Consider the following 27,541-nt stretch of genomic DNA (forward strand, 5'->3'; position numbering starts at 1 on the left):
GCTCTATAGAGATATAGGTGTTGTTATTTGTAACCATCTACCAATAGAGATATAGGTGTATAGGTTATTTGTAACCATCTCCCAATAGAGATTAAGGTGTTGTTATTTGTAACCATCTCCCAATAGAGATATAGGTGTTGTTATTTGTAACCATCTACCAATAGAGATATTTGTATGTGTTTGTTATTTGTAACCATCTACCAATAGAGATATAGGTGTTGTTATTTGTAACCATCTCCCAATAGAGATATAGGTGTTGTTATTTGTAACCATCTACCAATAGAGATATAGGTGTTGTTATTTGTAACCATCTACCAATATAGATATAGGTGTTGTTATTTGTAACCATCTCCCAATAGAGATATAGGTGTTGTTATTTGTAACCATCTCCCAATAGAGATATAGGTGTTAACCATCTCCCAATAGAGATTATTTGTAACCATCTACCAATAGAGATATAGGTGTTGTTATTTTTGTAACCATCTCCCAATAGAGATATAGGTGTTGTTATTTGTAACCATCTACCAATAGAGATATAGGTGTTGTTATTTGTAACCATCTCCCAATAGAGATATAGGTGTTGTTATTTGTAACCATCTACCAATAGAGATATAGGTGTTGTTATTTGTAACCATCTACCAATAGAGATATAGGTGTTGTTATTTGTAACCATCTCCCAATAGAGATATAAGGTGTTGTTATTTGTAACCATCTCCCAATAGAGATATAGGTGTTGTTATTTGTAACCATCTCCCAATAGAGATATAGGTGTTGTTATTTGTAACCATCTACCAATAGAGATATAGGTGTTGTTATTTGTAACCATCTACCAATAGAGATATAGGTGTTGTTATTTGTAACCATCTCCCAATAGAGATATAGGTGTTGTTATTTGTAACCATCTACCAATAGAGATATAGGTGTTGTTATTTGTAACCATCTCCCAATAGAGATATAGGTGTTGTTATTTGTAACCATCTACCAATAGAGATATAGGTGTTGTTATTTGTAACCATCTCCAATAGAGATAAGGTGTTGTTATTTGTAACCATCTCCCAATAGAGATATAGGTGGTGTTGTTATTTGTAACCAATAGAGATATAGGTGTTGTTATTTGTAACCATCTACCAATAGAGATATGTTGTTAGGTGTGTTGTTATTTGTAACCATCTACCAATAGAGATATAGGTGTTGTTATTTGTAACCATCTCCCAATAGAGATATAGGTGTTGTTATTTGTAACCATCTACCAATAGAGATATAGGTGTTGTTATTTGTAACCATCTCCCAATAGAGATATAGGTGTTGTTATTTGTAACCATCTCCCAATAGAGATATAGGTGTTGTTATTTGTAACCATCTACCAATAGAGATATAGGTGTTGTTATTTGTAACCATCTCCCAATAGAGATATAGGTGTTGTTATTTGTAACCATCTACCAATAGAGATATAGGTGTTGTTATTTGTAACCATCTCCCAATAGAGATATAGGTGTTGTTATTTGTAACCATCTACCAATAGAGATATAGGTGTTGTTATTTGTAACCATCTACCAATAGAGATATAGGTGTTGTTATTTGTAACCATCTCCCAATAGAGATTAAGGTGTTGTTATTTGTAACCATCTCCCAATAGAGATATAGGTGTTGTTATTTGTAACCATCTCCCAATAGAGATATAGGTGTTGTTATTTGTAACCATCTACCAATAGAGATATAGGTGTTGTTATTTGTAACCATCTACCAATAGAGATATAGGTGTTGTTATTTGTAACCATCTCCCCATCTCCCATAGAGATATAGGTGTTGTTATTTGTAACCATCTACCAATAGAGATATAGGTGTTGTTATTTGTAACCATCTCCCAATAGAGATATAGGTGTTGTTATTTGTAACCATCTACCAATAGAGATAGGTGTTGTTATTTGTAACCATCTACCAATAGAGATATAGGTGTTGTTATTTGTAACCATCTCCCAATAGAGATATAGGTGTTGTTATTTGTAACCATCTACCAATAGAGATATAGGTGTTGTTATTTGTAACCATCTCCCAATAGAGATATAGGTGTTGTTATTTGTAACCATCTACCAATAGAGATATAGGTGTTGTTATTTGTAACCATCTACCAATAGAGATATAGGTGTTGTTATTTGTAACCATCTACCAATAGGTACCCGTCTTTGCGAAGCAAATCTCACATATCGACCAAAAGTGAAGGTTTGACAAGTCAATCCAACACCCATCACGTCATGGTTCTTTTTCTCCCACAAAACCTCATGCTCTAGCTATTTGACAGTTGGAGTTTGGTTGAGTTGTTGTGTCAATTGGGTTTTGTTTGTTGGACTGAGTACTTTGAGTTCAGTTCTTTGAAAACACACACGACGATACACAACACACACACACTTTGAGGTCTCGAACGACACAACAGTTCTCTCTCTTTTAGCTTGAGATGTTGTCGGTTTCAAATGAAAAACAGCATCCAGCACAATTTTTACAGGCATTATTTTGGACAAACGGACTGAAATAAAAAAGGGATAATAAGAGGGAGAAAATGAGGCCCACAAAATACTATGACTATTTCCCAAATGGCATCCTTTTCCCTTTATAGTGCACTACTTTTGACTAGGGCATGTAGAAATTAGGGAGCCATTTGGGACACACCCCCTGAAAACCAAAATAGAAAAATATTCATGATAAAAGCAGCATTGCGCTGGGCTGAGCTCTAACTTGTTTTTGGAAAGCTTCCTCTCTCTCTTTCTTCTCTCTTGGTCTCTCTATCCTTCTCCTGCTCTCCCTCAGTCTCTCCCCATGATTTAACTTAAAGAGAAAGACAGCCCAGGCTGTCACACACACACACACACACACACACACACACACACACACACACACACACACACACACACACACACACACACACACACACACACACACACACACACACACACACACACACACACACACACACACACACCAATCTATCTCCCTCTTTCATTCGCTCACTACTTCCCTCCCTCCCTCCCTCCCTCCCTCCCTCCCTCCCTCCCTCCCTCCCTCCCTCCCTCCCTCCCTCCCTCCCTCTTCTCTATTCTTCCCTGTATCTCCTCCTCTCCCTTTTTCTCTCTTTCTGTGCTTGAAGGCAGCACAACTGCCAAGCAGCACATCACATGTTTTTTGGGTGGCGCCAATATGTTTTTTTCCAAGTACCGTATCCAAATTCTATCCCTTTTTCCTCCCACTGCTTTTGTTTTTGAGACAACCGTTGGCATCGGCAGACAACAGAGAGACAAAAGAAGAGACGATGTTGCAAGCTCTGTGAGCGAAACAAGTCTAAATCAGCGTGTGTTCCTGACAACTTTGTTTAACAACACCAAAACCAACCATAGACTAACAGTGTGAAGCTAACGCTGTAGCCGACCCACCTCGGAGTGTGAACCTCTGACAAACTAAATGTCACAACTCCTACCGAAGGTGGCTCCCCCTCCTGTTCGGGTGGCGCTCGGCGGTCGTCGTCACCGGCCTACTAGCTGCCACTGATCCCTTTCCCCCCTTTTCTGTTTATTAGTTGCACCTGTGTTTAGTTTAGGATAATTGGTTGGGCTTTATTTACCAGCTGGCCCGCCTGCTGGTTGTGCGGGATTGTTTTCAGTGTACATGTTGTACACGGCTGTAGGTCACGGTTGTCTGTGTATTTTGTATTTCGCTGGGCTGTTTAAGTTCCCCGTGTTTGGGGCATTTGTTTGGGTTGGCGTCGTTTCACCGTTGTGGTGCAAATAAAGTAGCGCTACCCTGAACTCTCTGCTTCCTGCGCCTGACTTCTTCCTCCACTACACCCTGAACTCTCTGCTTCCTGCGCCTGACTTCTTCCTCCACCACACCCTGAACTCTCTGCTTCCTGCGCCTGACTTCTTCCTCCACTACACCCTGAACTCTCTGCTTCCTGCGCCTGACTTCTTCCTCCACTACACCCTGAACTCTCTGCTTCCTGCGCCTGACTTCTTCCTCCACTACACCCTGAACTCTTCTTCCTGCGCCTGACTTCTTCCTCCACCACACCCTGAACTCTCTGCTTCCTGCGCCTGACTTCTTCCTCCACTACACCCTGAACTCTCTGCTTCCTGCGCCTGACTTCTTCCTCCACTACACCCTGAACTCTCTGCTTCCTGTGCCTGACTTCTTCCTCCACCACACCCTGAACTCTCTGCTTCCTGCGCCTGACTTCTTCCTCCACTACACCCTGAACTCTCTGCTTCCTGTGCCTGACTTCTTCCTCCACTACACCCTGAACTCTCTGCTTCCTGTGCCTGACTTCTTCCTCCACTACACCCTGAACTCTCTGATTCCTGCGCCTGACTTCTTCCTCCACTACACCCTGAACTCTCTGCTTCCTGCGCCTGACTTCTTCCTCCACTACACCCTGAACTCTCTGCTTCCTGCGCCTGACTTCTTCCTCCACTACACCCTTAACTCTCTGCTTCCTGCGCCTGACTTCTTCCTCCACCACACCCTGAACTCTCTGCTTCCTGTGCCTGACTTCTTCCTCCACCACACCCTGAACTCTCTGCTTCCTGCACCTGACTTCTTCCTCCACTACACCCTGAACTCTCTGCTTCCTGCGCCTGACTTCTTCCTCCACCACACCCTTAACTCTCAGCTTCCCTGCGCCTGACTTCTTCCTCCACCACACCCTGAACTCTCTGCTTCCTGTGCCTGACTTCTTCCTCCACTACACCCTGAACTCTCTGCTTCCTGCGCCTGACTTCTTCCTCCACTACACCCTGAACTCTCTGCTTCCTGTGCCTGACTTCTTCCTCCACCACACCCTGAACTCTCTGCTTCCTGCGCCTGACTTCTTCCTCCACTACACCCTGAACTCTCTGCTTCCTGCGCCTGACTTCTTCCTCCACCACACCCCGGGCGTTACACTAAACCCAATAATACCTCTGAAAGGGAAACAGTCTGTGAAGTTATCACTACTCTGTGGTGAGGCAGACCTGGGTCTCAAATAGAATATGTACTTTCAAAATATTTTATCTAGCACAGCATTGAGCTTGCCTGGCACCAATGGAACCAATGGGACAGTCCTAAATTTGCACACCCCGTCCATCTGGCATGCACTCTAAATAAGCTTAATCAAACACTTCAAAGTATACAGCTGAAATATTAAGGAGAAACATCTGGGCTGTGATCAAGAGAGAAGTTGACATTGTTGTTTATATACCTCAATCTTATCTGCAAATGACAAACAATGCTTCTAATCTCTGATATCCTGTAAGTGGTTCAAATCATTGCTGATACCCACTATACACAGCAGCCTCAAAGCAACATCATCTCTCACAGTATGCCTAGATCTAGGAGTTATTCTGACCAGGAACAACTCTGGGCCCAGCTTGCTTATAAGTAAGGCCTAATTGTAGGCTATTATTATGGCATAGAGCCCTAGACCCTAACGTTTATCCTGTTTAGGTCATGTGGTCAGAACAACTCCTGGCCCCACCCATAAGGCATTCGTATAACACCTGGAATATCAATACAACGTCTGGGGTAGGCCTACGTCTTACATAAGTTCTGAGGTGTCCTCTCTGCCAGGGAACAGACAGTAGTCAGTGCAGGCCTGTAGGCCCAACAAGATTCTTCCCTCCCTTCCTCCTCTTCCTCCCCTCTTCTTCCCCCTCCTCTCAATCAGCTGTCTTCTCCTGGTAAAGTTCCTCCTGCTTTGTGAATAGTATTTTGGAGATGATGACAGGGAGGGCTATCATAACTACAATGTCAGAGCGTGTACTGACATGAACTGCATCTCATGGTAGGGCAGGGTAGACAGTAAGTCAAGACCACAGCCAGCTAATCCTTTACAGATCCTCTTCAATTAGACATTTATTACTGTGCACATCTTTCTGTCATTACTAGTTATTCGCCTTCTATCAAGTTGATGTGTGTGTGTGTGTGTGTGTGTGTGTGTGTGTGTGTGTGTGTGTGTGTGTGTGTGTGTGTGTGTGTGTGTGTGTGTGTGTGTGTGTGTGTGGGAGGGGAGGATTGGTATGGGGTTATGGGAAACGTTTCTAATCATGGCTCTTGGTTGTCATAGCTCCTATGGCATGTCCTCTCTCTCCCTCTTCTCTCTCTCTCTGCCAGGTCATGTGCCTTCACCTTCAAGGAATGTGGTGGTGGCAGCCCCGCCCTTAGCAGGCAGGCAGTACAGTGCAGAGCAACACAAAGTGTGGCAGCAGCCCCTCCCCCAGCAGGCACTAAGGTGGTGGGGCCTGTTGGTTCAGTTATGTAACCGCTGGCTGTCCGTCTCTCCCAGCCTGCCACATGGGCCCTGTGTGTGTGTGTGTGTGTGTGTGTGTGTGTGTGTGTGTGTGTGTGTGTGTGTGTGTGTGTGTGTGTGTGTGTGTGTGTGTGTGTGTGTGTGTGTGTGTGTGTGTGTGTGTATGTGTCCTCCTCTTCCCTGTCTGTCCTGCTGCCAACACACACAGAAGGTTTCATCACTCCTTTTACAGAGGGCCCTCTGGACATAATTTTTTTTTAAGTAACCTTTATTTAACTAGGCAAATCCGTACAGAACAAATTCTTATTTACAATGAGAGCCTACCCCAGACGACACTGGACGACACTGTGCCAATTGTGCACCACCCAATGGGACTCCAAATCACAACCAGATGTGATACAGCCTGGATTCAAACCAGGGACTGTAGTGACACCTCCTGCACTGAGATGCAGTGCCTTAGACCGCTGCACCACTCAGGGACATGACTGTGTGTCAATGCTGCTACTATGCCTTTCTCACTCGCACTCTCTTTCTCCTTTCTCTCTCTCTTTCTCTACAACAGTGTCTCTCTTTAACCCACCAATCTGCCTCTCTCCGTATACACTCTGACTTCCTCTCTCTCTCTATCACTCTCTTTCTCCTTTCTCTCTCTCTTTCTCTACAACAGTGTCTCTCTTTAACCCACCAATCTGCCTCTCTCCGTATACACTCTGACTTCCTCTCTCTCTCTATCACTCTCTTTCTCCTTTCTCTCTCTCTTTCTCTACAACAGTGTCTCTCTTTAACCCACCAATCTGCCTCTCTCCGTATACACTCTGACTTCCTCTCTCTCTCTATCACTCTCTTTCTCCTTTCTCTCTCTCTTTCTCTACAACAGTGTCTCTCTTTAACCCACCAATCTGCCTCTCTCTATAGCCCTGCCTCTTTCCATCATTGCCTCTCGTTTTCCAACCTTGCACGACTATTCGTTTCTCTTTCTGTCTCTCTCACTCTCTCTTTCTGTCGCTCTTACTTTCTCTTTCTGTCTCTCTCACTCTCTCATTCTCTCTTTCAGTCTCTCTCACTCTCTCTTTCTGTCTCTCTCACTCTCTCTTTCTGTCTCTCTCACTCTCTTTCTGTCTCTCTCATTCTCCCTTTCTGCCTCACTCACTCTCTCTTTATGTCTCTCTCGCTCTCTCACTTTCTCTCTCTGTCTCTCTCACTTTCTCTTTCTGTGTTTCTCCCTCTCTCATTCTCCTCTGTCTAGCTGCTGGAAAATGTCATCAGAAAACGTAATCAGAAAATGTACCATTGTAATTTTGATGTTATTAGTCAAATAGTCAAAACATATCAAACCAATTTGCAAGACATCCTCTCTCTCTCTGTTTTGGAAATGGAGGAATGCATTGCTATTTGTATTTGTATTAGGGGTGGCAGGTAGCCTAGTGGTTAGAGTGTTGGGCCAGTAACCGCAAAGGTTGCTAGATCAAATCCCTGAGCTGCCCTGAACGACAGTCACCGACAGAGCTGTGTTCCTAGGCTGTCATTGTAAATAAGAATTTGTTCTTAACTGACTTTCCTAGTTAAATAACAATGTCTGTATTACTTATGTGTGAGGTGTTCTTTGGAGGATAACCTACTTAGATTGTGTGTAAAAGTATTTGGTACTGTCTCTATCTACATGTCTATTTGTGGGAGAATTTCTTGGCTGTATGACTTATTTCCAACTGTAAATCAAATTCTGGCCTGCTTCCCTGAGTAGTAAGTCAGATGAGTTGAAGCAGAAAGATGTGGGGCATGGAGATGTAACAGGAGAGCATAACATTAAGGCCTAGAGAGCTTCTTTGGTACTAACATTTTGTATAGCCTGTTTTGTTTATGTGTGGGTAAGAAATGGACTGAATTTTGGCCCCTTCGGGGCTTAAGCTCATTATTCTATTAAGTAACAACAAAGTCTGTGCTAATGTTTCAAGGCATCAGCTACTTCAATCCAATCCGGAAAAATAACAAAAAACCATTCAGGCTCATGTTGTTTTCACACGGGGGTTTTCAGACTTTTGATTGGCTTGAACCGGTAGTTTCTCAGGCTGTTAATTGGCTCGCAGGCCATTCAGTCAGACCAGTCAAGACACCGGGGTATTTGCTTCTGGGCTCACTCTGCTAGTTCACTCCTTGAGATCACCAGTTCACAGTTCAGACTGTAGGGAGGAAATTTGGCAGGGACATTTCACAATGGCTGTGTGTATATCCAAGGCTGTTAGCCTGTTAGCGAGGCTGTTATCCTGGTAGCGAAGCTGTTATCCTGGTAGCGTAGCTGTTAGCCTGTTAGCGAAGCTGTTAGCCTGTTAGCGAGGCTGTTATCCTGGTAGGGAAGCGGTTATCCTGTTAACGAAGCTGTTAGCGAGGCTGTTATCCGGGTAGCGAAGCTGTTTGCCTGTTAGCGAGGGCCGTGGAGGCTTGGACTGCGTCCCAAATGGTACGCCAAATAGTGCACTATTTTTACCAGAGCTTTATGGGTTCTGGTCAAGAGAGAACTGCATACAGTTGAAGTCGGAAGTTTACAAACACCTTAGCCAAATACATTTAAACTCAGTTTGTCACAATTCCTGATATTTAGTCCTAGTAAAAATTCCCTGTCTTAGGTCAGTTAGGATCACCACTTTATTTTAAGAATGTGAAATGTCAGAATAATAGTAGAGAATGATTTCTTTCTTTCATCACATTCCCAGAGGGTCAGACGTTTACATACACTCAATTAGTATTTGGTAGCATTGCCTTCAAATTGTTTAACTTGGGTCAAACATTTTGGGTAGCCTTCCACAAGCTTCCCAAATTAGTTGGGTGAATTTAGGCCCATTCCTCCTGACACAGCTGGTGTAGCCAGCAGCATACCACCCTGCATACCACTGCTGGCTTGCCTCTGAAGCTAAGCAGCGTTGGTACTGGTCAGTTCCTGGATGGGAGACCAGATGCTGCTGGAAGTGTTGTTGGAGGGCCGGTAGGAGGCAGTCTTTCCTCTGGTCTAAAAAAATATCCCGATCCCCAGGGCACTGCCCTGTGTAGGGTGCTGTCCTTCGGATGGGATGTTAAACGGGTGTCCTGACTCTCTGAGGTAATTAAAGATCCCATTAAAGATCCCATGGCAGAGTAGGGGTGTTAATCCCGGTGTTCTGGCTAAAATTGCCAATCTGGCCCTCAAACCATCACGGTCCCCTAATAATCCCCAGTTTACAATTGTCTCATTCATCTCCCTCCTCTCCCCTGTAACTATTCTCTAGGTTGTTGCTGCAAGTGAAAATGTGTTCTCAGTCAACTTACCTGGTAAAATAATGAATAAATAAAAACTGAATCAGGTTTGTAGGCCTCCTTCCTCGCACATGCTTTTTCCGTTCTGCCCACAAATGTTCTATGGGATTGAGGTCAGGGCTTTGTGATGGCCACTCCAATACCTTGACTTTGTTGTCCTTAAGCCATTTTGCCACAACTTTGGAGGTATGCTTGGGGTCATTGTCCATTTGGAAGACCCATTTTGCGACCAAGCTTAAACTTCCTGACTGATATCTAGAGATGGTGCTTCAATATATCCACATAATTGTCCTCCCTCATGAAGCCGTCTATTTTGTGAAGTGCACCAGTCCCTCCTGCAGCAAAGTACCCCCACAAAATTATGCTGCCATCCCCGTGCTTCACGGTTGGGATGGTGTTCTTCGGCTTGCAAGCCTCCCCTTTTCCTCCAAACATAACAATGGTCATTATGGCCAAACAGTTCTGTTTCTGTTTCATCAAACCAGAGGACATTTCTCCATAAAGTACGATCTTTGTCCCCATGTGCAGTTGCAAACTGTAGTCTGGCTTTTTTATGGTGGTTTTGGAGCAGTGGCTTCTTCCTTGCTGAGCGGCCTTTCATGTTATGTCGATATAGGACTGGTATTTACTGTGGATATAGATCATTTTGTACCTGTTTCCTCCAGCATCTTCACAAGGTCCTTAGCTGTTCTTCTGGGATTGATTTGCACTTTTCGCACCAAAGTACATTCATCTCTAGGAGACAGAACGCATCTCCTTCCTGAGTGGTATGACAGCTGCGTGGTCCCATGGTGTTTATACTTGCGTACTATTGTTGGTACAGATGAACGTGGTACCTTCAGGAGGAGGAGGAAGACCGTGACACTAGGAGACAGAACACGTCTCCTTCCTGAGCAGTATGACGGCTGGTGCTTATACTTGTGTACTATTGTTTGTACAGATGAACGTAGTAGTTTCAAGTGTTTGGAAATTGCTCCCAAGGATGAACCAGACTTGTGGAGGTCTACCATTTTTTTCTGAGGTCTTGGCAGATTTCTTTTGATTTTCCCATGATGTCAAGCAAAGATACACTGAGTTTGAAGGTAGGCCTTGAAATACATTCACAGGTACACCTCCAATTGACTCAAATGATGTCAATTAGCCTATTAGAAACTTCTAACGCCATAACATCATTTTCTGGAATTTTCCAAGCTGTTTAAAGTCACAGTCAATATAGTGTATGTAAACTTCTGACCCACTGGAATTGTAATACAGTGAATTATAAGTGAAATAATCTGTCTGTAAACAATTGTTGGAAAAATGACTTGTGTCATGCACAAAGTAGATGTCCTAACCAATTTGCCAAAACTATAGTTTCTTAACAAGAAATTTGTGGAGTGGTTGAAAAACAAGTTTTAATGACTCCAACCTAAGTGTATGTAAACTTCCGACTTCAACTGTGTGTGCAGAACAGCCAAGGAATGACTATAAACACAGTCAGTAATAGAGTTAACAATGATAAAGACTCACTTAAGTCTCCCTTTGAATGCTCTCTGGATAGCTTCAACCAGTGGAGGCTGCTGAGAGGAGAATGGAAAGTGTTTGATGTATTTGATATCATTCCACCTATTCTGCTCCAGCCATTATCACCCCAATTAAAGTGCCACCATCCTCCTATGCATTCAACTGTATCTGATTGGGCCTATTATCAATAGCATAAGCAATTTCTGCTAATGGCGTAGTATAAGTAGCAGTAGCCATGCTAACTCTGCCTCTAGAAGTACCAGTGGTTTTCCTTGAGCAGGTATACTACTAGTCCTGATGTTTGTTTGGTTTCCTGTTGTTGTCAATGATGGAGAAACTAACTTCTCTCCGAGTCTGTACTGTACTGTATGTACACACCCATACCCACACATGCACACACACACACACAATAACTTCTCTCTAGTTCTCCAGCTGTGCATGAGGCTTCAGCTGGCCTCGCTGCTCCGCGTGGGCTGCCCTGCTTTGGCTGAATATGACCACAGTACACACACACACACACACACACACCACAGGGAACCGAGGAGAGAGAGTGGGTTTGACAGGACTTCCATGGGCATAACAGCACTTTGTGTCCTGGACTGACTGTCTGTCTGTCTGGGTACTCAACTGGGCCAGATTAAAACATAACCCCTGTCTTTCTGTCTGTTTGTCTGGGAACTCAAATGGGCCAGATTAAAACATAACCCCTGTCTTTCTGTCTGTCTGTCTGGGAACTCAACCGGGCCAGATTAAAACATAACCCCTGTCTGTCTGTCTGGGAACTCAACTGGGCCAGATTCAAACATAACCCCTGTCTGTCTGTCTGTCTGGGAACTCAACTGGGCCAGATTAAAACAACCCCTGTCTGTCTGTCTGGGAACTCAACTGGGACAGATTAAAACATAACCCCTGTCTGTCTGTCTGTCTGGGAACTCAACTGGGCCAGATTAAAACATAACCCCTGTCTTTCTGTCTGTCTGTCTGGGAACTCAACTGGGCCAGATTAAAACATAACCCCTGTCTGTCTGTCTGTCTGGGAACTCAACTGGGCCAGATTAAAACATAACCCCTGTCTGTCTGTCTGGGAACTCAACTGGGCCAGATTAAAACATAACCCCTGTCTGTCTGTCTGTCTGGGAACTCAACTGGGCCAGATTAAAACATAACCCCTGTCTGTCTGTCTGGGAACTCAACTGGGCCAGATTAAAACATAACCCCTGTCTGTCTGTCTGTCTGTCTGTCTGGGAACTCAACTAACCCAGATTAAAACATAACCCCTGTCTGTCTGTCTGTCTGGGAACTCAACTGGGACAGATTAAAACATAACCCCTGTCTGTCTGTCTGGGAACTCAACTGGGCCAGATTAAAACATAACCCCTGTCTGTCTGTCTGTCTGTCTGTCTGTCTGTCTGGGAACTCAACTGGGCCAGATTAAAACATAACCCCTGTCTGCCTGCCTGCCTGTCTGCCTGTCTGTCTGTCTGCCTGTCTCGGTCAGTCTGTCTGTCTGGGAACTCAACTGGGCCAGATTAAAACATAACCCCTGTCTGCCTGCCTGCCTGCCTGCCTGTCTGTCTGTCTGTCTGCCTGTCTCGGTCAGTCTGTCTGTCTGGGAACTCAACTGGGACAGATTAAAACATAATGTCGGTCTGTCTGTCTGTCTGTCGGTCTGTCTGGGAACTCAACTGGGACAGATTAAAACATAACTCTTGTCTGTCTGTTCAGGACTGTTGGGTTCACTTTGCATCTGTCTCTGCTCTGTGGTGTGGCCTAAAATCACCAAATTGGATGGATCCATTTTTGCATGCCCTTTCTGTAGATAGTTCCTATCTAGAGTAGATGCATCTTTTTCTGTGATCCTGGATGTATTGTTTTTGTACCTTTCTAAGAGTGCATTTGTAGGAAGATAGCAGATGGTGCATCCATTTCACAACTAATTGTAAAAGCGAGAGAGTGCACCCTGCGTTTTTCATTGCGACATATCAGTGAGAGAAAATGGTGGTCAGACTTATGATGATTTTCTCCTAATGTAATCTTACATTATTTTGCTGGACGACGGCACAGAACACCATGGCCCAAACCAAATCTGAGGAAATACATCTGAACCCTGTATCAACAACACTCAGTCTGAAAAGAAACACTAAGACTGTGTGCCTGGTTCGGCAAGGCAGGGCAAATACTTCCAGGGACTACCGGGGACCATGGGGCCCGAACTCTGTTTAAAGAGACTTATTTATTGATACGTGTTTATTTTCCTAAGGAGTTTAGCCGGGAACTAATCCTCTCCCCAACGAACACGGTCAACAAGTGCAAAGTGGTATTTGATTACATTATTACTGGTGTGCGGTAGGAGCGGGCGACTGAGATTTGAGAGAGATGTGGTGGGACGCTTCAAGGGGATGAAACCTAAACCCCTCGATTAAATAAACTGTGGATGGAGCTAGCTGGGCCTGGGAGCTAGGCCTGCAATGTACTGTACACCCTGGTCCCGAGCAGAGGAGAGAAAAGAGAAAGGGAAGAGGAGAAGGGTAGTCACTATGAGGGGAGAGGAGAGGGGTAGTCACTGAGAGGGGAGAGGAGTGAGAGAGGAGAATATAATGGAGGGGGAGAGAGGAGAGGAAGGAGAGAACAGAAGAGAGAAGAGAGGAACTTCCCATACTTGTTATGTTAGAGCGCTGTAGTCACCATCGGCAGGGCACAGTGTGTGTGTGTGTGTGTGTGTGTGTGTGTGTGTGTGTGTGTGTGTGTGTGTGTGTGTGTGTGTGTGTGTGTGTGTGTGTGTGTGTGTGTGTGTGTGTGTGTGTGTGTGTGTGTGTGTGTGTGTGTGTGCCCCTGTCCCCAAAGTCTGACTGTCTGCCACTTAAAGCTATGTTCTATCCTGTCACTGATTCACAGGAATCCCACTTCTCTTTGCCAGATCACTCCGAGGTTTCCCCCAGTCTACTGTAAGAATGAGTCGTAAGCAGGAAGAAAATGCATATTCCCACATGTGCATGCTCAATATGTAGTCGCTAATCCACCTTTAAATGTATGGTCCTAGTACACTAGCATGCGTTACATTTCCGCGCGCCGCTTTGGCCGCTCAGAGTGGCTCACTTGTGGGCGTGCTGGCAGCATATTGCAGCAGTTCAGTTGTGCATCAATAATTCAGCATAGCAAGTTTGTATGAAGGTCTGGTTATTAAATGGGTAAATAGTTTCATCCATTCTCCGTTTCATGAAGTTATTCACAGGTAAATAGTAGTACGCTCCAAATCACTCTGGTGACACAAACGTTGTTGCCCTGTCTCCAATCGTCCACATTCAGAGTGTTTTCTAACCAAATATACTAACAATATGCATATATTAGCAACTGGGACTGAGTAGCAGGCAGTTTACTCTGGGCACCTCTGGGCACCTTATTCATCCAAGCTACTCAATGCTGTCCCCAGCCATAAGAAGTTAACACACACACATGGAAGCAGCGGTCTGCATCTCATTGCAAGAGGTGTAACAACAGTCCCTGGTTCGAATCCAGGCTGTATCACATCCGGCCGTGATTGGGAGTCCCATAGGGCGGCGCACAATTGGCCCAGCGTCGTCCGGGCCGTCACTGTAAATAAGAACTTGTTCTTAACTGACTTGCCTAGTTAAATAAAGGTTACACACACACACAGACACAGACTGACCAAAAAGTAATTTTGTTGGCATTTATCTATGTCCCCATTACGAGTAAAATATAATCAAAACCTATTTCTTTCATTTAGTTGCTGTGCTGTTTTGTTGTTCATATGTTCAATCATTTCATTCTCAACCAGGATTTCTATGGAACGCCGTTTGGGTCTTTGCCTGTCAAAAAATATATACTATTTGATGTGACAAATAACACTATTTGAGATATTAAAAAAACTTGTTGACCAATCAGGACCTGAATATGACTGCACGTCACATAATAATTTAACACGTTCATACATTTTTTATGTAGTTATTACACATTGATTACACTATCACTCGTATTTCATATGTCACAACGATGCATCGATACATATGCTATGATGCTGGTAAAGTTGTCTCGCACACCTACAGTGGTGGCCATAAAAAAAGCTAGCTAGCTCATGGATGCAAACAATGTTCTTCCCCAAAAACATAGCAGAACGAAAATAATTTTTGCATAGCTTTGACAGTGCTACTGTATCTTCCTGCAAAGACCCAAACAGCGTTCCATAGTATGTATGTCGTGAAGCTGTGAACTCCGGTCTGGCAACATCTGAAAAATACACTTGGTAGTGTGTACCGGTGCTCAACCAGTCGGCGAAAGCCAACATCACCCACGACAGAGAACGGTTGATTGTCAAGGGCAATGAATTCCATCATCTTGGCTTTAATGGATTTTGCCTTTGAGTTGTCTCGCTGAAATGTTCTTACTCTTTCAAATGACTGCTGGACTTGTTGACTGCTCAAGCCACACAGCAGACATTGTGGGCTAGGTTAGGAATGCTGTGTTGCACGTGTAGGGCAACATTTTACGTGGCGTCATTACGTCATGTACCTACGTTATATAGGTATGCACGTCATGTACCTACGTTATATAGGTATGCACGTCATGTACCTACGTTATATAGGTATGCACGTCAGCTTGACATCGGTTTTTAACATCAGCGTTAAACTAGACATCGGGCCGATACTGATGTTGCCATTTTTAGCTAATATCGGCCAATTCCGATATGTTCACCGATATATTGTGCATCCCTACTAGAGAAACTATGTAATAGCACTGTAATTCATGAATCATATGCTTACTGCACAACAGTGTGCTGTTTTTTAAATTCTGGTCCTGTATATATTAATTACAAATCAGCCTTTAACTAGTTAAATCATGTGTTCTACTCTACCGCAGAGTTACAATGTGTAACCATTGATGTCCCAGGATTGGTAAACACTGTTGAAGTATATCATTCTAATATATACAAGCAGACACAGCACCATTCAAAAACTGGAGTTTGATACTCCTGATATTGGGTATGACTGAAAAATAATATCTCACACGCATTCACACCTGAACCGCACCTGTATTTGCCAAGGTAGAGTTCATGATCAGTGAATATTTTCAATGTACAGGCTACAATATGGGGAACTCATGCTTGGAAATAACTACATGTATATACGACTTGCATCCTTGGCACAATTCATTTGTATTATATTCTACTCAATCCATAGGCTTCATTGATGCCATTCAGAGTGTCTTGAAGTCAATACAACCAGCTATGATAGCTGAGAGGTTCATTGACATGTAACAGTTATGTGTGTAACAGTCATTTTCTACAATGTCTTGGGGATTCATGTTTCTATCAATCAAATGTATTTATGAAGCCCTTTTTACATTAGCAGATGTCACAAAGTGCTGTACCCAGCCTAAAACCCCAAACAGCAAGCAATGCAGATGTAGAAGCACGGTGGCTAGGAAAAACTCCCTAGAAAGGTAGGAACCTAGGAAGAAACCTAGATAGGAACCAAGCTCTGACGGGTGGCCAGTCCTCTTCTGGCTGTGCTGAGTGGAGATTATAACAGAACATGGCCAAGATGTTCAAACGTTCATAGATGACCAGCAGGGTCAAATAATGATAATCAGAGTGGTTGTAGGGGGTGCAACAGGTCAGCACCTCAGGAGTTAATGTCAGTTAACAGGTGCGGTAGAGAGAGAGAGAGAGTAGAAAGCAGCAGGTCTGGGGCAAGGTAGCACGTCCAGAGAACAGGTCAGGGTTCCATAGCCACAGGCAGAACAGTTGACACTGGAGCAGCAGCACGACCAGGTGGACTGGGGACAGCCAGGAGTCATCAGGCCAGGTAGTCCTGAGGCATGATCCTAGGGCTCAGGTCCTCCGGGAGTCAAAGGAGCGGGAGAGAGAGAGAGAATTAGAGGGAGCATACTTAAATTCACACAAGACACCATATAAGACAGGAGAATAACATCAGATATAACAGACTGGCCCTAGCCACCGACACATAAACTATTGCAGCATAGATACTGGAGGTTGAGACAGGAGGGGTCGGGAGACACTGTGGTCCCATCCGACAATACCTCCGGACAGAGCCAACCAGGCAGGATATAACCCTACCCACTTTGCCAAAGCACAGCCCCCACACCACTAGAGGGATATCCGCAGACCACCAACTTACTACCCTGAGATAAGGCTGAGTATAGCCCATTGAGATTACCTCCACCGTACAAGCGTGTGTTGACCCGGACAGGAAGATCACGTCAGTGACTCAACCCACTCAAGTGAGGATTGTGAAGAGATGAGTCTTCAGTAAAGACTTAAAGGTCAAGACCAAGTCTGCGTCTCTCACATGGATTAACAAACCATTCCATAAAAATGTAGCTCTATAGGAGAAATCCCTGCCCCCAATGATTAACTGGTGGAAGCAATTAAAACCACTGTTCTGAACTAATACCAAACTTTTTTGGGTCCATACACAGATCAGCTACCTAGCTAGCTACACATTCATAGGCATACAATATTTTTTTTCCTCCACTACACAATAAACAAGAAAAGAGTTAGTTAGCTACATTACTTCAGCTGCATTGCATGGCAAATATCAGCAAGGGAAGCTAACAACATTGTACATTCAATTTGCAGTAAATGCTTTAGCTAGATTCTTTACATCCACTGTCTCACAAGACGACATCCTGGTTTGCTGGTTTTCTGAGGAGTCCCTAAAACAACGATCTCATTACAATTTCATACTCATGTCAAAACGGCCATAAAGCTAGCTAGCTAGCTGGCTAATGTTAGCTAGTCAGCTAGCTTGCTAAATAGCAATTTTTGTCAATTTTATGATACATTATGACATTATAATTACTTACATTTGCTTCCATCCTAGTATTTTTGTCAGCCATCTTTGCTGAAGAAAGTCTCCAGCGTTGGGTCGCCCAGCGTCAAAATTCATCATGGAAACCACTTGATGTGAATGGTCATCATCGCCCAGCGTTCGCTGCTGGTGATTTGCATAAAGTTGGGAAATGCTGAACTTTTTCCACTGCCTCCCACTCAACGTTTGTGCCGCCCAACGGTCCCCCACACACTCCGCTTCTCACCGTTTTCCTCCCATTGAAAATGAAAGGGAAGCAATGTTTCACTGTGCGGTGCCGCCCCTACTGTACAAGGGCCGTTACCCGCATATTATGAGAACAATTAAAATGGTAATAAGTGGAGGGCGCTCAACCAACGCTCATCATCATTGAAAAGGAAAAGGTGCAGCGCTAGCTCACCATCATTGAAAAGGAAAAGGTGCAGCGCTACCTCACCATCATTGAAAAGGAAAAGGTGCAGCGCTAGCTCATCATCATCTGCAGCAGGCCAGAGTCAGATCTAGGATGCTTTTTCTTACAGATACTTAATCACACTTAATTGTGCTTGCCTGGCGCAACGGAACCAACGCAATATATCCCAGGTGTGTCCATCTGGCACTCAAGGCAAGCTCAATGAAGAAAACAAACACTATTTGAGCCCAGGTGTGCAGCAGAGCAGCCCAGGTGTGCAGCAGAGCAGCTGACTGCATCCCAGGCTGGTCACTTCAGACTCTGCTCACTGCAGAGGTTGCATCAGTCCACTCCGTATTACACAAGTAGTAAGTGTTTATTTATTTTTTTCCTTTATTTCGACTGGGAGTCATGCTGAGACCAAGCCCACTGGACACAGATGTCAATTCAGCATCTATTCAACATTGGTTCAACATAATTTCTTTGAAATTACCTTGATTCAACAAGTGTGTGCCCAGTGGGATAAGTCTCTTTCACCGATGAGCCCTGTATTCACATCAATACACACATGTAAGGTCTGGACTAGAGGTCGACTGATTAATCGGCATGGCCGATTTCAAGTTTTCATAACAATCGGTAATCTGCATTTTTGGATGCCAATTATGGCCGATTACATTGCATTCCACGAGGAGACTGCGTGGCAGGCTGACCACCTGTTACGCGAGTGCAGCAAGGAGCCAAGGTTGCTAGCTAGCATTAAACTTATCTTATAAAAAACAATGAATCTTAACATAATCACTAGTTAATTACACATGGTTGATGATATTACTAGTTTAACTAGCGTGTCCTGCGTTGCATATAATAAATTCTGTGCCAGTTAATTTATCATCAAATCACAGCCTACTTCGACAAATGGGTGATGATTTAACAAGCGCATTCGCAAAAAAAGTACTGTCGTTGCACCAATGTACCAAACCATAAACATCAACGCCTTTCTTAAAGTCAATACACAAGTATATTTTTTTAACCCTGCATATTTAGGTAAAATAATTTCATGTTAGCAGGCAATATTTACTAGGAAAATTGTGTCACTTCTCTTGCGTTCTGTGCAAGCAGATTCAGGGTACATGCAGCAGTTTGGGCCGCCTGGCTCGTTGCGAACTGCGTGAAGACCATTTCTTCCTAACAAAGACCGTAATTAATTAGCCAGAATTTGACATTATTATGACATAACATTGAAGGCTGTGTAATGTAACAGCAATATTTATACTTAGAGATGCCATACGTTCGATAAAATACGGAACGTTTCCGTATTTTACTAAAAGAATAAATGTTTAGTTTTCGAAATTATAGTTTCCGGATTTTACCATATTTATTGACCGAAGGCTCGTATTTCTGTGTGTTATTATATTATAATTAAGTTTATGATTTGATATTTGATAGAGCAGTCTGACTGAGTGGTGGTAGGCAGAAGCAGGCTCGTAAGCATTCATTCAAACAGCACTTTCCTGCATTTGCCAGCCGCTCTTCGCAATGCTTGAAGCACAGTGCTGTTTATGACTTCAAGCCTATAAACTCCCGAGATTAGGCTGGCAATACTATAGTGCCTGTAAGAACATCCAATAGTCAAAGGTTTATGAAATAAAAATGGTATAGAGAGAAATAGCCCTATAACTCCTATAATAACTACAACCTAAAACTTTTTAACTGGGAATATTGAAGACTCATGTTAAAAGGAACTACCAGCTTTCATATGTTCTCATGTTCTGAGCAAGGAACTGAAACGTTAGCTTTTTTACATGGCACATATTGCACTTTTACTTTCTTCTCCAACACTGTGTTTTTGCATTATTTAAACCAAATTGAACATGTTTCATTATTTATTTGAGACTGATTTTATTTATGTATTATATTAAAGTAACTTATATTAAAGTAAAAATAAAAGTGTTCAATCAGTATTGTTGTAATTGTCATTATTTCAAATATATATATATATATAAATCGTCCGATTAATCGGTATAGGCTTTTTTTGGGCCATCCAATAATCGGTATCGCCGTTGAATAATCATAATCGGTCGACCACTAGTCTGGACACACACACACAAAGCGCATAAACTGATGCATATACACACGCATGCAAACACACACTTCAGCTAAGAAAGTAGACACAGACCCAGTCATATCCACACACTCAGATGGCTCACTCTATGGGAAAGGACTTACCTGTTAGTAGAGGGAGAGGAGAGGAAAGGAGAGGAAAGGAGGGGTCCATTCACATAAAAAGAGAAAAATAATATTAGTAACAATGCAACTATAAGGCCAATCTGCTATCTACTACTGTACATGTTATATAGCTGTTTTAATAAGTAGCTAGTATGGCACTAATTCAGAATGGGGCCAGGGGGACAGAGTTCTGTCATAACTTGCAGCGTCAAGCTCAATTATTTATTTCTAAGGACTTTGAACTCTGATAGAGTAGCTAGGTACACAAAGACAAAGGTTGAATCCCAAATGGCAACATATTGCCTACAGTACATACTGCATTACTTTGACCAGGGACCAAATGGCAACATATTGCCTACAGTACATACTGCATTACTTTGACCAGGGACCAAATGGCAACATATTGCCTACAGTACATACTGCATTACTTTGACCAGGGACCAAATGGCAACATATTGCCTACAGTACATACTGCATTACTTTGACCAGGGACCAAATGGCAACATATTGCCTACAGTACATACTGCATTACTTTGACCAGGGACCAAATGGCAACATATTGCCTACAGTACATACTGCATTACTTTGACCAGGGACCAAATGGCAACATATTGCCTACAGTACATACTGCATTACTTTGACCAGGGACCAAATGGCAACATATTGCCTACAGTACATACTGCATTACTTTGACCAGGGACCAAATGGCAACATATTGCCTACAGTACATACTACATTACTTTGACCAGGGACCAAATGGCAACATATTGCCTACAGTACATACTGCATTACATTGACCAGGGACCAAATGGCAACATATTGCCTACAGTACATACTGCATTACATTGACCAGGGACCAAATGGCAACATATTGCCTACAGTACATACTGCATTACTTTGACCAGGGACCAAATGGCAACATATTGCCTACAGTACATACTACATTACTTTGACCAGGGACCAAATGGCAACATATTGCCTACAGTACATACTGCATTACATTGACCAGGGACCAAATGGCAACATATTGCCTACAGTACATACTGCATTACTTTGACCAGGGACCAAATGGCAACATATTGCCTACAGTACATACTACATTACTTTGACCGGGGACCAAATGGCAACATATTGCCTACAGTACATACTGCATTACATTGACCAGGGACCAAATGGCAACATATTGCCTACAGTACATACTGCATTACTTTGACCAGGGACCAAATGGCAACATATTGCCTACAGTACATACTGCATTACTTTGACCAGGGACCAAATGGCAACATATTGCCTACAGTATTGCATTAAATTTGATTTAACTAGGCAAGTCAGTTATTTCTTATTCACAATGACAGCAAAAAACACTGGGCCAATTGTGCACCACTCCCAATCACGGCCAGATGTGATGCAGACTGGCTTCGAACCAGAGACTGCAGTGACACCTCTTGACCTGAGATGCAGTGCCTTAGACCGCTGCGCCACTTCGGAGTGTTACTTTGACAAGGGGCCAAAGGGTGTTGCAAAATGAATGTACACTACATGTTATTCAATCATTTCATCCAAACTGTTTGCTCGCATCAACGAGCGTCTGCGTAGACAGGCAGGGTAGCCTAGTGGTTAGAGCGTTGTACTAGTAACCGGAAGGTTGCAAGTTCAAATCCCCGAGCTGACAAGGTACAAATCTGTCGTTCTGCCCCTGAACAGGCAGTTAACCCACTGTTCCTAGGCCGTCATTGAAAATAAGAATTTGTTCTTAACTGACTTGCCTAGTTAAATAAAGGTAAAATTTAAAAAAATTGAAAGACGCGCTGCAAGACCTGTCCCCAAAAGAATACAGTTGGTTCACAGTTCTGGTATTTTAACCTGCGTGTCATGAACGTGTCTGGTGGGGATAGACAAAATCAACACATGCACATGGAGCACGCAGAGGCATGCGCAAAGCCTGTTTGGTCTGCATGTTAGTCTACACATGTTCTAAGTTAATTGGTGAGTGTACAAAACAATAATAACGCCTTCTTAATATTGAGTTGTCACCCCCCACCCCTTTTGCCATTAGAGCAGCCTCCATTTGTCAGGGCATGGACTCTACAAGATGATGTCGAAAGCGTTCCACAGGGATGCTGGCCCATGTTGACTCAAATGATTCCCACAGTTGTGTGAAGTTGGCTGGATGTCCTTTGGGTGGTGGACCATTCTTGATTCCCAGTGTGAAAACCCCAGCAGCATTGCAGTTCTTGACACACTCAAACCGATACGCCTGGCACCTACTACCATACCCACCATGCCCATTCACCCTCTGAATGGCACACATACACAATCCATGTCTCAATTGTCTCAAGGCTTAGAAATCCTTATTTAACCCGTCTCCTCCACTTAATCTACACTCATTGAAGTGGATTTAACATTAACAAGGGATCATAGCTTTCATCTGTATTCACCTGTTCAGTCTATCATGGAAAGAGCAGGTGTTCATAATGTTTTGTACACTCAGTGTACTTTAAAACACTTTTGTGAAAAGAGCCACTTAGAACGTTTGGTAAAAGCTAACCATACCAGTCAGCTATTAATGTACTATAGTGGTGTTTGAAAGAGAGAGAGAGCCATGGTCAGAATGAAGTGAAAGAGACCAAAGGGACGCAGTGTCATGACCACACACTCATTCTGTGAAAAAAAGAGAGGTCCCTTCTGATAATCAAAAACAGACCCAGCGAGAGGGAGAAAGAAAGATAGCTAGAGAGGGGGAGAAAGAGAGATGGAAAGAGAGAGAGCGATAGAGAGAGAGAGAGAGACAGGGGTGGGGGGGGCAAAGCTCTGTGAGGTTGGTTGGATGGAATGAGTGTCAGTTGATATATGGACATGTCTTTGTTGGACGAAGTATGAGAATGGGCCTCTATTCTTTCAACATGGCCGCAACCCAGCTATCTTCCCTTCTCCTTCTCCTCTCTCTATCCCTCATTATTTCTCTCTCTTTTTCAAATCTTTGCCTGAAACAAAAGAACACTTTTAATCTCAATTCATTTTGCCGCCCTTAAATCATAAAAAGACCATGAGTCTGTCAACAGAGGAGGAAAGAGCCAGAGGACACATAACAGACACTGTTTCTAACTAGAAAGTGAAAGAACAGAACAGACTACAAGAGAATGGGAACTCCCAATCTGAGTGAAAACTGTGCAGGGAGAACAACAGTAAACATAAACGGCATGGCAACAGCAATCAAAATATGACAAACCATTTTTGTGCAATCTGCAGACCCAGCCTTTTTAAATATCCACAGGGGTTTCATTATATTTTTTTTTACTTACTTCAAACAAGCAGACATCTGCCTCAGCACCAGCTATTTTCCTCTGGAATAACTGTGCATGTATGCCAAACTAATCCGTCAGCCTCTACGAAATTTTGACAGGCCATCAGATGCCAAACTAATCCGTCAGCCTCTACGAAATGTTGACAGGCCATCAGATGACAAACTAATCCGCCAGCCTCTACGAAATGTTGACAGGCCATCAGATGCCAAACTAATCCGTCAGCCTCTACGAAATGTTGACAGGCCATCAGATGCCAAACTAATCCGTCAGCCTCTACGAAATGTTGACAGGACATCAGATGCCAAACCAATCCGTCAGCCTCTACGAAATGTTGACAGGACATCAGATGCCAAACCAATCCGTCATCCTCTACGAAATGTTGACAGGACATCAGATGCCAAACCAATCCGTCAGCCACTACGAAATGTTGACAGGACATCAGATGCCAAACCAATCCGTCATCCTCTACGAAATGTTGACAGGACATCAGATGCCAAACCAATCCGTCATCCTCTACGAAATGTTGACAGGACATCAGATGCCAAACCAATCCGTCAGCCACTACGAAATGTTGACAGGACATCAGATGCCAAACCAATCCGTCATCCTCTACGAAATGTTGACAGGACATCAGATGCCAAACCAATCCGTCAGCCTCTACGAAATGTTGACAGGACATCAGATGCCAAACCAATCCGTCATCCTCTACGAAATGTTGACAGGACATCAGATGCCAAACCAATACGTCAGCCTCTACGGAATGTTGACAGGACATCAGATGCCAATCCAATCCGTCAGCGACTATGAAATGTTGACAGGACATTGGAGGACACAACGGACTATCACATGCATATAATGAAGGCCAATAAGGGGAGGTCTGAATTTAAGGAATGGGGGAGATTTAAGAAATAGCACCCTATTCCCTACATTGTGCACCTAGGGCCCTGGTCAAAAGGGAATATAGGGAATATGGTGCAATTTGATACGCAGCTGGGAATCCAGAGAGTTCACATCAGGATAACAGATAACAGACTGGAGGACATCAACAGTTACCCTCCAGTGATTCAGACCCTCAGCCTCAACAACATGTTTTCTTCTCCTCCGTCACTTATTCTCTTTCTTCAGATCAGGGCACATCATTTGATTGGTTAAATGCCCCCTTCAAATCGAATTACCTTGTTGTGGCCTAATCTTTCTGTCTTTCATTCTACCTGTCTGACAACTTCTCTCAGAGGACATAGACAAACAGAGCCTTTCTCTCTGGGAGACCCAAGTAATCAGTTAGGCATACAGGGGTTTGCGTAGCCTGGTTCCAGATCTCTTTGTGCTGTCTTGTCAACTACAGATGTGCAGATCGCTTAGAACAAGTATTTTTACTGACTCGAGAGTCATTGTTCATTCGAGCCGAGATTAATTTTAATTTTAGTTGTTTATTTGACCTGCTGGTCGCAATAAATACAGCAGGATTAATACATGCTCCTCCGGCTAAGGAGGCTACAGAGATGTGCTCCCACCACCAACTGTCTATCACGTGCACGCAGGAAAATAGATCAACTAAAAACACATAGCCTACAGCCAGCATCTGCTCAACAAGCTCGAACTCTAGAACTAATCGTTTTGTGAGGACTGCTGCAGTTCGCAAATTATATTGTGCTAATCTCCCTCGCTGCAGTCAAGCAACTGCATTCCACCAAGAGTTGTTCACAATCTAGTCCAGTTGTTGCCACAAATAGACCTTGTTTCAAAGGTATCAAGAAGTCATCTTATTTGTCTGACTAGCAATCCCAAATGTACATTGTTTGAAGCACACTTGAAGCACAAGTCTCAGTCACAAATGACACCTCCAATAAGCCCCCTATGGTGAACGAGAGGCTTGCAGAAACATGATTCTTTAGAGTTTTTAGTTCATCGTTTGCCGGTCGGGGGTCCTGCGTGCTCTGAATCAAATGAACGAAATTAGTCAAAATATTTTTTCTTTTGACTGAATAAGTTGAACAGAGTCAGTAAAAACAGTCAAACTCTTGCCAACTGGTCCTCCCGGGTGGCGCAGTGGTTTAGGGCGCTGTATTGCAGCGCCAGCTGTGCCATCAGAAACTCTGCGTTTGCGCCCAGGCTCTGTCACCACCGGCCGTGCCCGGGAGGTCCGTGGTGCAACGCACAATTGACCCAGCGTCGTCCGGGTTAGGGAGGGCTTGGCCGGCAGGGATATCCTTGACTCATCGCGCACCAGTGACTCCTGTGGCGGGCTGGGCGCAGTGCGCGCTAACCAAGGTTGCCAGGTGCACGGTGGTTCCTCCGACACATTGGTGCGGCTGGCTTCCGGGTTGGATGCATGCTGTGTTAAGAAGCAGTGCGGCTTGGTTGGGTTGTGTATCGGAGGACGCATGACTTTCAACCCTCGTCTCTCCCGAGCCCATACGGGAGTTGTAGCGATGAGTCAAGATAGTAGTTACTAAAAAAAAACAATTGGATACCACAAAATTGGGGAGAAAAAAGGGGTAAAATAAAAAACTAAAAAACTATTGCCAACTGCAATATTTATTGTCACATGACCAGGCTAGGGTCCCGGAGCTTCCTGAACCTGGATCTATGTGTACTGTATAGTCAGAGATATAACTTGGTGGTCAAAAGTATTGTGCTATATACAACGCCTTCGGAAAGATTTCAGACACCTTGACTTTTTCCACATTTGGTAACGTTACTCCCTTATTCCAAAATGTATTAAATAAATAAAAATCCTCATCAATCCACACAACACCCTACAATGACAAAGCAAAAACAGGTTTTTAGGCTTTTTTGTTTTTTTTTGCAATTTTTTTTTTTTTTAAACAGAAATACCTTATTTTTTATGTAAGTATTCAGACCCTTCAGTATACGACTCGAAATTGAGCTCAGGTGCATCCTGTTTCCATTGATCATCCGTGAGATGTTTCTACAACTTGACTGGAGTCCACCTGTGGTAAATTATATTGATTGGACATGATTTGGAAAGGCACACACCTGTCTATATCAGGTCCCATCAGTTGACAGTGCATGTTAGAGCAAAAACCAAGCCATGAGGTTGAAGGAATTGTCTGTAGAGTTCAGTGACAGGATTGTGTTGAGGCACAGATCTGGGGAAGGGTACCAAAAAATGTCTGAAGCATTGAAGGTCTTCCATCATTCTTAAATGGAAGAAATTTGGTACCAACAAGACTCTTCCTAGAGCTGGCCGCCCGGCCAAACTAAGCAATCGGGGGAGAAGGGCCTTGGTGAGAGAAGTGACCAATAACCCGATGGTCACTCTGACAGAGCTCCAGAGTTTCTCATGTCTGGAGGAAACCTGACACCATCCCTACGGTGAAGCATGGTGGTGGCAGCATCATGCTGTGGGGATGTTTTTCAGCAGCAGGGACTAGGAGACTAGTCAGGATCGGGGGAAAGATGAAAGGAACAAAGTACAGAGAAATCCTTGATGAAAACCTGCGCTCAGGACCTCAGACTGGGGTGAAGGTTCACCTTCTAACAGGATAACGACCCTAAGCACACAGCCAAGCAAACGCAGGAGTGGCTTCGGGACAAGTCTCTGAATGTCCTTGAGTGGCCCAGCCAGAGTCCAGACTTGAACACGATCAACCATCTCTGGAGACATTTGAAAATAGCTGTAAAGCGATGCTCCCCATCCAACCTGACAGAGCTTGAGAGGATCTGCAGAGAAGAATGGGAGAAACTCCCAAAA

The 27,541-nt window shown here is 43.7% G+C and overlaps 1 protein-coding gene across 6 annotated transcripts in view; it reads right to left on the minus strand.

Annotated features, from left to right (window-relative positions):
• The window catches only part of LOC118399501 (thyroid hormone receptor beta), a 160,444-nt gene that overhangs the window by 109,392 nt on the left and 23,511 nt on the right, over positions 1 to 27,541 (minus strand). Inside the window, exon 1 of one of the 6 annotated variants that reach the window (XM_052472200.1) lies at positions 20,519 to 20,666. The exons of the other annotated variants lie outside the window; for them this stretch is intronic. The gene's annotated coding sequence lies outside the window, so the exon portion shown is untranslated. Of the gene's footprint in view, positions 1 to 20,518; positions 20,667 to 27,541 lie in introns of those variants that run through there. 6 annotated transcript variants of the gene reach the window in all.

Source organism: Oncorhynchus keta, chromosome 20 (genome assembly GCF_023373465.1).
Source record: "Oncorhynchus keta strain PuntledgeMale-10-30-2019 chromosome 20, Oket_V2, whole genome shotgun sequence".
NCBI classification, from domain to species: Eukaryota; Metazoa; Chordata; class Actinopteri; order Salmoniformes; family Salmonidae; genus Oncorhynchus; species Oncorhynchus keta.